The following is an 8882-nucleotide window of genomic DNA, read 5'->3' as shown; positions in this document are numbered from 1 at the left end:
TTTTATATTTAATTTTTAATTTGAATGATTTTTTTTTGGTGACTTAAAAGAAAAATAAACAAAAACTAAGAAAGAAAAAAAAACAAGAAACTGCTTAAGAAAGGCAGTCCCGCTGAATACTACTCTCAAACTCCTTCCAAGGCAATGGAAGCTCCACTTGGGGAGAAATAGTCCTCATTGCAGTCTTTGCCATGATGTCTGCTACTGTATTTGCATCTCTCAAGATCAACCGAAGATCAGCACGCCATTTCCAAGACATGATATCTCGGATTTTTAACACCAAAGGATCAGTAAACCCAGAGCAATCTTGTAAATTATTGACAATAGTAAAAGCCTTCACACAGTCTGTCTCACATATAATGTCTCTTTGTCCCGAGTCCCATGCTAAAAGAAAGCCTCTCCAAATAGCAAACAACTCTCCTTGCAAAATGCTACGACTCTCAATTGTTCCCAGACAGCCTCGTTGCCACCTTCCCTTCCAATCTCTGCTAACACAAGCAAAACCAACTCGAGCACCACTGCCAGGATAGCTAGCATCACAATTAATCTTAAAGGTACCCACTGAGGGGGGAATCCAAGAGCCACTAATGGTTGAGGGGATAGATAGTCGTTGCAACTCAAAAATATTTCGGAGCTCCTTTTCTAAGGACAAAGCCATACCAATCACCTTATCTGTGGTCCAATGCTCGTGAGGATGAAAGATCTCGTTGTTTCTCGAACACCAAATCCACCAGAGACCAGAAAAGAATCTAAAGGGGCGCTGTTTGCTATTATGTAAGAACCAACTCATCAAATCCACTGGTTGATCGGAGATCCCTAAAGCGTGCCAAACAAGTTGGGCTTTTGGACAATCCCGAATACAATGTAAAACCGACTCCTGATTTGAGAAACATCGTGGACAGCTATCCGTGTGCGAAATGCCCCTTCTAAAACGAAATGCAGCAGTAGGAAGAGCCTCCCGAAGACATAGCCAGGCCAAAAATTTGTGCTTTTCCGGAACATGTTGACGCCAAAGCCAAAGCCAATTACCCCTATCCTCCCAACTAAACATCTTCTTACTGAGCCATAAATAACCACTATGAGCATCATAAACCTTTGAGGCCGCACCAGTCCAACACCAACCGACCTCTGAACCAGCTTGAACATCTGGGTTGTAAGAATTAATGTTGCTCTACAGAGACTGATTCAGAGGAGAATAGATATTCTCAAGGTTCCACTGTCCAGATGACCAAAGGTCCAAGATCCTGAGATCCGAATTAGAAATGTGAACATAATCCATCTCCTGACACAGTCGCCCCTCTCTTCTCCATTTAGAAAACCAAAAGTTCTATTCCAAATCCCCAATGCACCAACTAAAACCTTCCTTTAGGATATCCCAAGCTCGACATATACTCTTCCAAACATAAGATCCACTTCCTCGAGACCGACTAAAACAATCATCCTTAGAAGAATGGTATTTCTCCGTCAACAGTTGAACCCATAGCTTGTTGGGATGGTGAAAAAGTTGCCAAACTAATTATTTTATTACTCTACCCAGTTATTTTAATTTGAATGATTACTCTACCCAGTTATTTTATTAATATTTTTACTCTATACAAACCCTAATTTTAACACAACTCTAACCCTAACTATCCTTCCCAGCCACCACCCACAAATCCCTCACACACAAAATCCCTCACCCCCTTCGAAACCCACTCCTAGTAAAAGAAACAAAGAAAGAAATGGAAAAGAGGGAACGGGGAGAGCAGAGGGGAAGGGAGATCGGTGAGGAAAAAAGAGAAGAGGAAGGAGTTACGCCACCACCGCCGGCCGTGGGTTCGCCATTCATGCTCCGTCGAATCACCGCCCAGCCGCGTCCAACTCACCACCAGTCGCCGATATCGTGTGTTGCCGTTGAAGGAGGAGCGCGAACCAGAGCCATGGAAGGGAGAAGCAGGGCGCGCGTAGAGGAGTAGAAGCCGCCACTGTCGTCGTATCCTGTCGTCGCCGTCACTACTGAGGTCGTCGTCGTCGCCAGTAAAGCCGAAGAGAGAGAGAGTTCGCGAAGAGTGAGAGAGAGACGAATGGGAGATTGACGTGCGTGAGAGTAGGCGAGCCATCGCTATCACCGTCGCATTTGGAGTCGCCGCCATGCCCAGCCGCCGTTGCGTGCTCCGTCGCTGCTGCTGGAGGTGGGTGGCCGAGCCTCTGCCGCTAGAAAACGCCGCTGCCGCTACCGAGAAACACTGCCGGTAAGGGTTTTAAGTTTAGTTTCTGTTCTTTTGGATTCTGGAAGATTTTTGACGTTGCGTGGTCGTTACAGTTGAGCTACCGGAGCTTATGGCTACTATCGGAGCTGTTGCCAGGTCAGTTTGGGATTGCGACTGCTCTGTTCTGCTGTTACCGTAAGTATATTTTATTTCGAACCCTCGGCATTAGTATTCTGTTATAAATTATTAAGAATTTCGCGATGTTAATATCCCAGGGTTGAGTTTCGGAAATTGTATAATTAAAACAAAAGTTGCTGCGATGTTGTCTTGATTCGTTTCTCATGATAAGTCGTCGTTGTTGTGAACTTTGATTGTCGCTGTTGATATTGCTTGGGAATCAATGAGGTTGCTGCCGCGAGTTAAGAATAGAAAGATGACTCTTGACGCGTTAACCTTTAAGGGGTTCGACTTTGAGGTAGGGGTTTGTGTTAACAAGAAAATATTTTGGAGTTTGAATACCTGATAAGTTTAGTAGATTAATGCAAATGGATAAATGCTTGTGATATAAATGATTTTCTGATGAGATTGATATGTTGTATTTGTTATTGAATTGATTGATTCTTGAATTTATCGTAAAAATTGATTGAATGCACCGATTTTGGATTTTAGATAGAAATTGATAATAAATGGTTTTAAATAACAGATTTGGAATTGTTAAATTGAAAGGCTGGTTTTGGTTTTGTTGAGGATTGAAAAGAGGGGACCCGTGATGGGTGGCAAACTCTGGTTTTTAGGGGAGATGTTGCCGAAATTTTTCTAAGAATTTGGAGTTGATTCGGTTATGATTTCAAAATCGAGTTTGATTTGAATTATTTGCCAAGAGAGACAAGTTTTAAATGTTTTAAAGGATTTGAAAGAGAATCGAATTTTTATGCTTAAGCTGATTTATGATTTTAACTTATTTGATTTTAATAATACCGAAAAAGAGATTTTATTAACTAGTCAAAGACTTTAAAACAACAATTTGAATATAAATTCAAGGGTCTGGGATTAGGAGTGTGAGTCTGAAGATTATGCTTGAGATTGAGAGTGATTGTGATGATGAATGGTAATTAAATATGATGATGAAGGATGATGATGAGCGAGTTTAAATACTATTGAATATGAGATTGAGGATGATATTGAATACGAGATTGAGAATGAGATCGATGATGAGATTAATGATGAGGATGATTATGATTATGATTTTGATTGTGATACACCTGCCCGGGTAGTAGGCAGTGGCGATGTCCACTTGCTCCAGGTATGAGATAGGGAAGAAAAATTATGAAAAATGAATTTGATTATGGAGTTTTGAATGAATGTATGTTTGTGATACCTAGGTAGTAGCAAGGATTGTGGTTCGTCCCGCTTGTTCCAGATTAATGTTTGAGATTTGATAACGATGATGCTTGATTTAAACTGAATGAATGTATGTTTGAGACTCTGGGCAGTAGCAAGGATGGTGGTTCGTCCCACTTGTTCTAGGTTAGTGATTGTGACGCCTGGATAGTAGCAGTAGTAGTGGTTATTCCACTTGCTCCAGGTTGAGCTTTTAAACACCCGCCTAGGTAGTAGCCGCAGTAGCGATTATTCCACTGGCTCTGGGTTGAGCGGGTAGTAGCAAGGGAATTGTAGCTCAAACCCACTTGCTCCACAATGGGTGTTTCAGTCCATGGTTAGCTAGCAGGACGTGTCGGGTTGGCTATATAACTGAAAGATGATATCATCAACCATATGATAGGCATACATCATTTGCATATGTTGGACTTGTTTAGGATTGCTTATTTGTATTGGTTTGCCTAATTGTATATGTCATTCTATGTAATTATGTGCTATTTGCCTTACTTGAATTTACTTGTGTATTACTTGTCTGCATTGCTTGTGTTTGTACAACCGAGAGATCCCTTATGCTGGAGGTGGTGATGCTGAGGGTTGTACTTGATGTTAATGATGGAATGTTGCTGAAAACTGAGTTTTTAATAATGAATTGTTGAATTATATGCTGATAGACTGTGGTAATGGAAAGAGATTGGCTGAGTGGAGTATTGGACAAAAGCTTGAGAATGTATGTTGTAGTTATACCCGGTTTCGGGGTAAGTTATTGGGTAGAAAGTCCTTTAGAAACGCTTGTGGTCCTTTTAAATTTTAAACTATTCACCGTACTATTTTGTAAACTAAAGAAGTTTCCTTACGGCTTTTCAAACTAATACTTTCTGTAAAGCATTTTTTTAAGGGTTATTTCAAGGATAAACTATCTTTTTAATGAAACTAATTCTTTTTTTCAAGTATCTCTTTTCTTTGATAGTATTTTTGCCCCTACTGAGAACCTGCGAGGACGATGTTCTCACTCCCCTACAGATTTCTTTTTCAGTGACAGGTTCAGGAAGCTTTAACGTGAAGCCGCGATTGAACTACCAGCTTATTATGTGTGATTGTATTTTATGAATTTGGTTTAGTTTATTATATTTTTCCCTCGATGACTATTGTTTTGGTTTTTAGAGAGGTAGGACTTGTATTTTTTAGGAGTTTTGATTAAGTCTATGTATTTATAATTATGTGGATATAAGTATGTGATTATGTGGTTTAAAGTAAAGACTTTCCTTTTTTGTAATTAAAATCCGATTTGTATTCGTGAAGGCTCAATATTAAATAAATATAGTATTAAATTAAAGGAACGGAGTTTGGTAACGCTTGGACTTTTAGTACGATAATGAGGTGCTAAAAGTTAGGGTGTTATACACCCTATGACAGATGGAAAGTATGCGTCTCAGGACGCCAATGTTCCACGAATGCCGTGATCAGGGAGTTGTCAAATACGAAGTCCTTGAAAGTCACCGTGTCGCTGAAGCCAGCCTCCCTCAAATAGGAGGTTAATGGTGTCCAATAGGACAAGTATGTGATTCACTCGTTTAGGGAGAAGGTGAGGCCTCTAATAAAAAATAAAAAACTGAATAAGAAATCTATAAAGCTATCAAAATCAATAAACATTCATGAGACAAATTAATTTAGCTGATAATTAGAAACAAATTTAATGAATAAGTTGAAACATTTACTTAATAAATTAACTTAAATAAGAACATTTACCAAATTAATTTAAATAAAGAATTGTATTAAATAATTAATAACTAAATTAATAGATATATAGTTAATTAATAACTAAATTAATAAATAAGTAAAAATAAATTTAACAAATAAATAGAAATATTTACTTAATAAATTAACTTAAGTAAAAATATTTATTTAATTAATTAATAACTAAATTAGTAAACATGTAGATAATAAATAATTTAAATAAAAAGATTGACTTAAATAATTAATAATTAAATAGTTAATTAATAAATAAATTATTAAACATCTAATTAATAAATTAACTTAAATAATGATATTTACTTATGTAATTAATAACTTAATCTCACAGCAAACAAAATGAATAACATTTACTAAATAACGCTTTCTAATAATACATTCATCTACCTAACATGTGTTGTACACTAGTTTTATAGGTAGTGTTTGGTTAGTGTCTTTTAGACTTAATACACAAATACATAGGAATTCTGCTAGGGAGACAATGAGAAATTTTGACAATGTGTACAATGGGCTAGTTATTTAGTCCAATTAGAATAAATAATGAAAACTATTCTCATTTAGTTATTTCACATCAAATTTCAAATTTTTAAAAAATCCAGTTAGTTATTTCAAAAAAATAACCATCGCAAATCCTAATTTACTAAAGCATTTCACTTCAATACCATCTTCTTTCTCAACCGGCTGCCACCCCCACCTTCATCAATAATCATCCCACTTCATTCTTAGTAAAAATAACCATCCACTTAAGGATAAAAATAATCATCCTCATACCTAATAAATTGAACATTCAACATATTTTAATTATATATAATTAAACCCAATCCAATAAAAATAATCATCCACATAGAAATTAAAATAATCATCCGCATACCTACTAAAATGACCATCCTAAACTGGCCATTGAAGTAGAAGAAGGAAATGAATGAACAAAAGAAGCAACCATGATCAAACTGGCTGCGGGGGAGGCTGCACGGCCGGCGGTGGGTGGGCAGCGTGAAAGAGGCTGTCCAGAGTTGGTGTGGCGCAATCGGACGTTCGCAAAGAGGTTGGGCAGCGGAGGGTGGATGTATGAAAACGTCACACTAGTATGTCCCCTATGTGACACGAATGAAGACGTCGGAGGGTGAAACGTCGCCGGCTGGGGGGAGGGGCTTTTCCGACGGGACTGGATCCTCTCAATTTTTTTTAACAATTGAGGGAGTAAAGTGTGATCTCCCACCATGAATTTTATAAGTGGGATCAAAAATAAATATGAGAGAGAAAACAATGAAGGGTTAGAGATCACACTTTACACTCTCAATTTTTTTTAACAATTGAGAGGATCCATTCTCCTTTTTCGACTGGCACGTTCAGGGTTATGCGAACGACGCAACCTTCACGACGGTGCTGCTCGGTCGTCCGCGGTGCGCGCGGTGGCGTCCCTCGAAGCTATGGACGACAGCGGCTGTTGTGGGTGGTGGCGTGGCACCGTTGAGAGAAGATGAGACTGGGCAAGAAGCAATTTAGTTCAAACGGGGGAGAGGGATGCAGTTTTGTGTTGTTCACTGTCAAATCCTTATTTGGGTTGTATTTCAAATTGGAAATAAATAATAATTAATTAATTTAATTATTATTTGATTTTAATTACAAAAATATTTCTATTGTACACTAATTAGATTGGCTCCCAATACTTTCTCAATACATAATTATACACAGACACAAAGATACACAAACTTTTTTTTATTATGTTTGGTAATGTTACACAAGACACAATAGTATAAACAAAATATCAATTTTACTTTTCAAATTGTAATCACTACTTCACCACCATAATCACCAGTTCATTACCACTCTCATTCCTTTCCACCATTACCATCACTGATTTTCAATCTCATCCTAAAATACTATTATCAATGATTTTAATTCAATTATCAATTCAACAATTAATTTTTAAGAAAAAAACTAAAATCAATAATCAATTAATCAATTTTTTTCTAAAAAGGAAAAAAAAAGATAAAACAGAAATCAAAGAGATTGAAATGCTGAGAAGGAGGCGATGAAGGTTTGGCCTGCTGTGAAACACGATGGAGAAGAATGCGGAGACGACTTAGATGAGACAGATCTAAAGAAGGAGAGGCCGATAAAGACAGAGGCAGAGACGAGACAAATGACAACGACAGTAAAACTGGGGAGAGAGAGGCACGACACGAAGGACGAAGACAAAAGGAGGCAAAACGTGAAGGAGGAAGAGTACGTGATGAAGACAGATAGACACACAGTAGAAGAGAGGATGGCGAGGCACACAAAGGAGGAAGTCCATGGCAGTAATGTCGATGGTGGAGGGACTTACACCAGCTGAGGGAGGTATACGAGGGTGAAAATAAGAGGAACAGGAGAATGGAGAAGGAAAGAGGGGTAAGAGGGATTAGGTTTAGGTTGAGCACAAAGGTGGAATTTTGAAAAATAATCAGGATAAACGAGTAAAATTTTTTGTCTTATAGGTTGTGTCTCATGTGTCATAACTTTAAAGGGATACACAAAATACATGTATATTATGTACTCCTGTGTTCATCCACATTTTGTGTCTCAATAAACAAACGATGTATAGTGCAAAAAGTAATTTTAAGTGTGCTTTTTGTTTGGTATATAGGGCGCATGTACGGGATGAGAAGGTAGTGGTGTGGGAAGAGTTGAGTTATATTGTGGGGTTGTGTCAGATTTTCTTTGGAACATTTGCAGTGATTTAGAATATTTGGTTGGAACGTAATGACAGAATTTTCAACATTAAAGAGACAGGTGTTGAGAGCATTTAAAGAAAGGCGTTTTTGAGTTACAAAGAGTGGAGTGGTATTGATCCTTTTGGTTGTTGATGACAATGCTAGAGATGATATTAGATTGATTTTTTATTGTGTTGTCTTTGTTCTTTTTGTTTAATTTCGTCACTCCACTTTAGTGTGTTGAGCTTTTTTTGTTTCAAAAAAAAAAAAACAAACAAACAATGTACATGTGTCACTATGTCCATGTCTCTATTAAACATGGACACTATCCAAACACTGGCTAATAGTACCCTAAGTATGGCTACATATATATGCTCTAACATAAATAGAAATAAAAAACACTAACCTCGAAGTCGGTTGTCCTCACGATGTGTCATGTCCTGTCCAGTCGGTTGATGTTCGAATCATGTGCATCTGCATCGAGTAAGTCAATAATATGATTAGAAGAAGGTAAAAATTGAAAAAAAGTTGAAAAAATAGGTGAAAAATAAATCCAAACGGGTTTAGTTTTATCTCATTTACAGTGTAAACGAAATAAGATTGCACATAACTTGTTTACACTGTAAATGAAATAAGGTCGTTACACAGCACGTGTATAAACGTGATACGGCCACGTCGTTTTGTACCTTATCTCGTTTACGTGCAATCTTATTTCGTTTACAACGGTAAACGAGACAAAAAAAGGTGATAAATTTTGATAAAAATACTACAAAATGTATATTTTAGTATATAAAATATTTTCTTATTTATTTAAAAAAAATCCCACTCCCCCGTCATTTTTGGTTGGTGAATGGTTTTATCCATTTTT

At 37.3% G+C, this 8882-nt stretch overlaps 1 long non-coding RNA gene across 2 annotated transcripts; it reads left to right on the top strand.

The window, feature by feature from the left end:
• Positions 1-1609: 1609 nt before the first annotated feature.
• LOC140181570 (uncharacterized) lies at positions 1610-4902 on the top strand. Of its 2 annotated transcripts, XR_011876399.1 has the most exons (4): positions 1610-2231; positions 2303-2384; positions 2465-2664; positions 4590-4902. It is a non-coding gene; the product is annotated as an uncharacterized lncRNA (long non-coding RNA). The 2 variants fall into 2 exon arrangements; XR_011876398.1 differs by lacking the exon at positions 2465-2664.
• Positions 4903-8882: the final 3980 nt, after the last annotated feature.

The sequence above is a fragment of the Arachis hypogaea genome, chromosome 18 (genome assembly GCF_003086295.3).
Source record: "Arachis hypogaea cultivar Tifrunner chromosome 18, arahy.Tifrunner.gnm2.J5K5, whole genome shotgun sequence".
NCBI classification, from domain to species: Eukaryota; Viridiplantae; Streptophyta; class Magnoliopsida; order Fabales; family Fabaceae; genus Arachis; species Arachis hypogaea.
The sequence above is the reverse complement of the archived record's forward strand: the minus strand, read 5'-3'. Positions and strand labels throughout refer to the sequence as shown.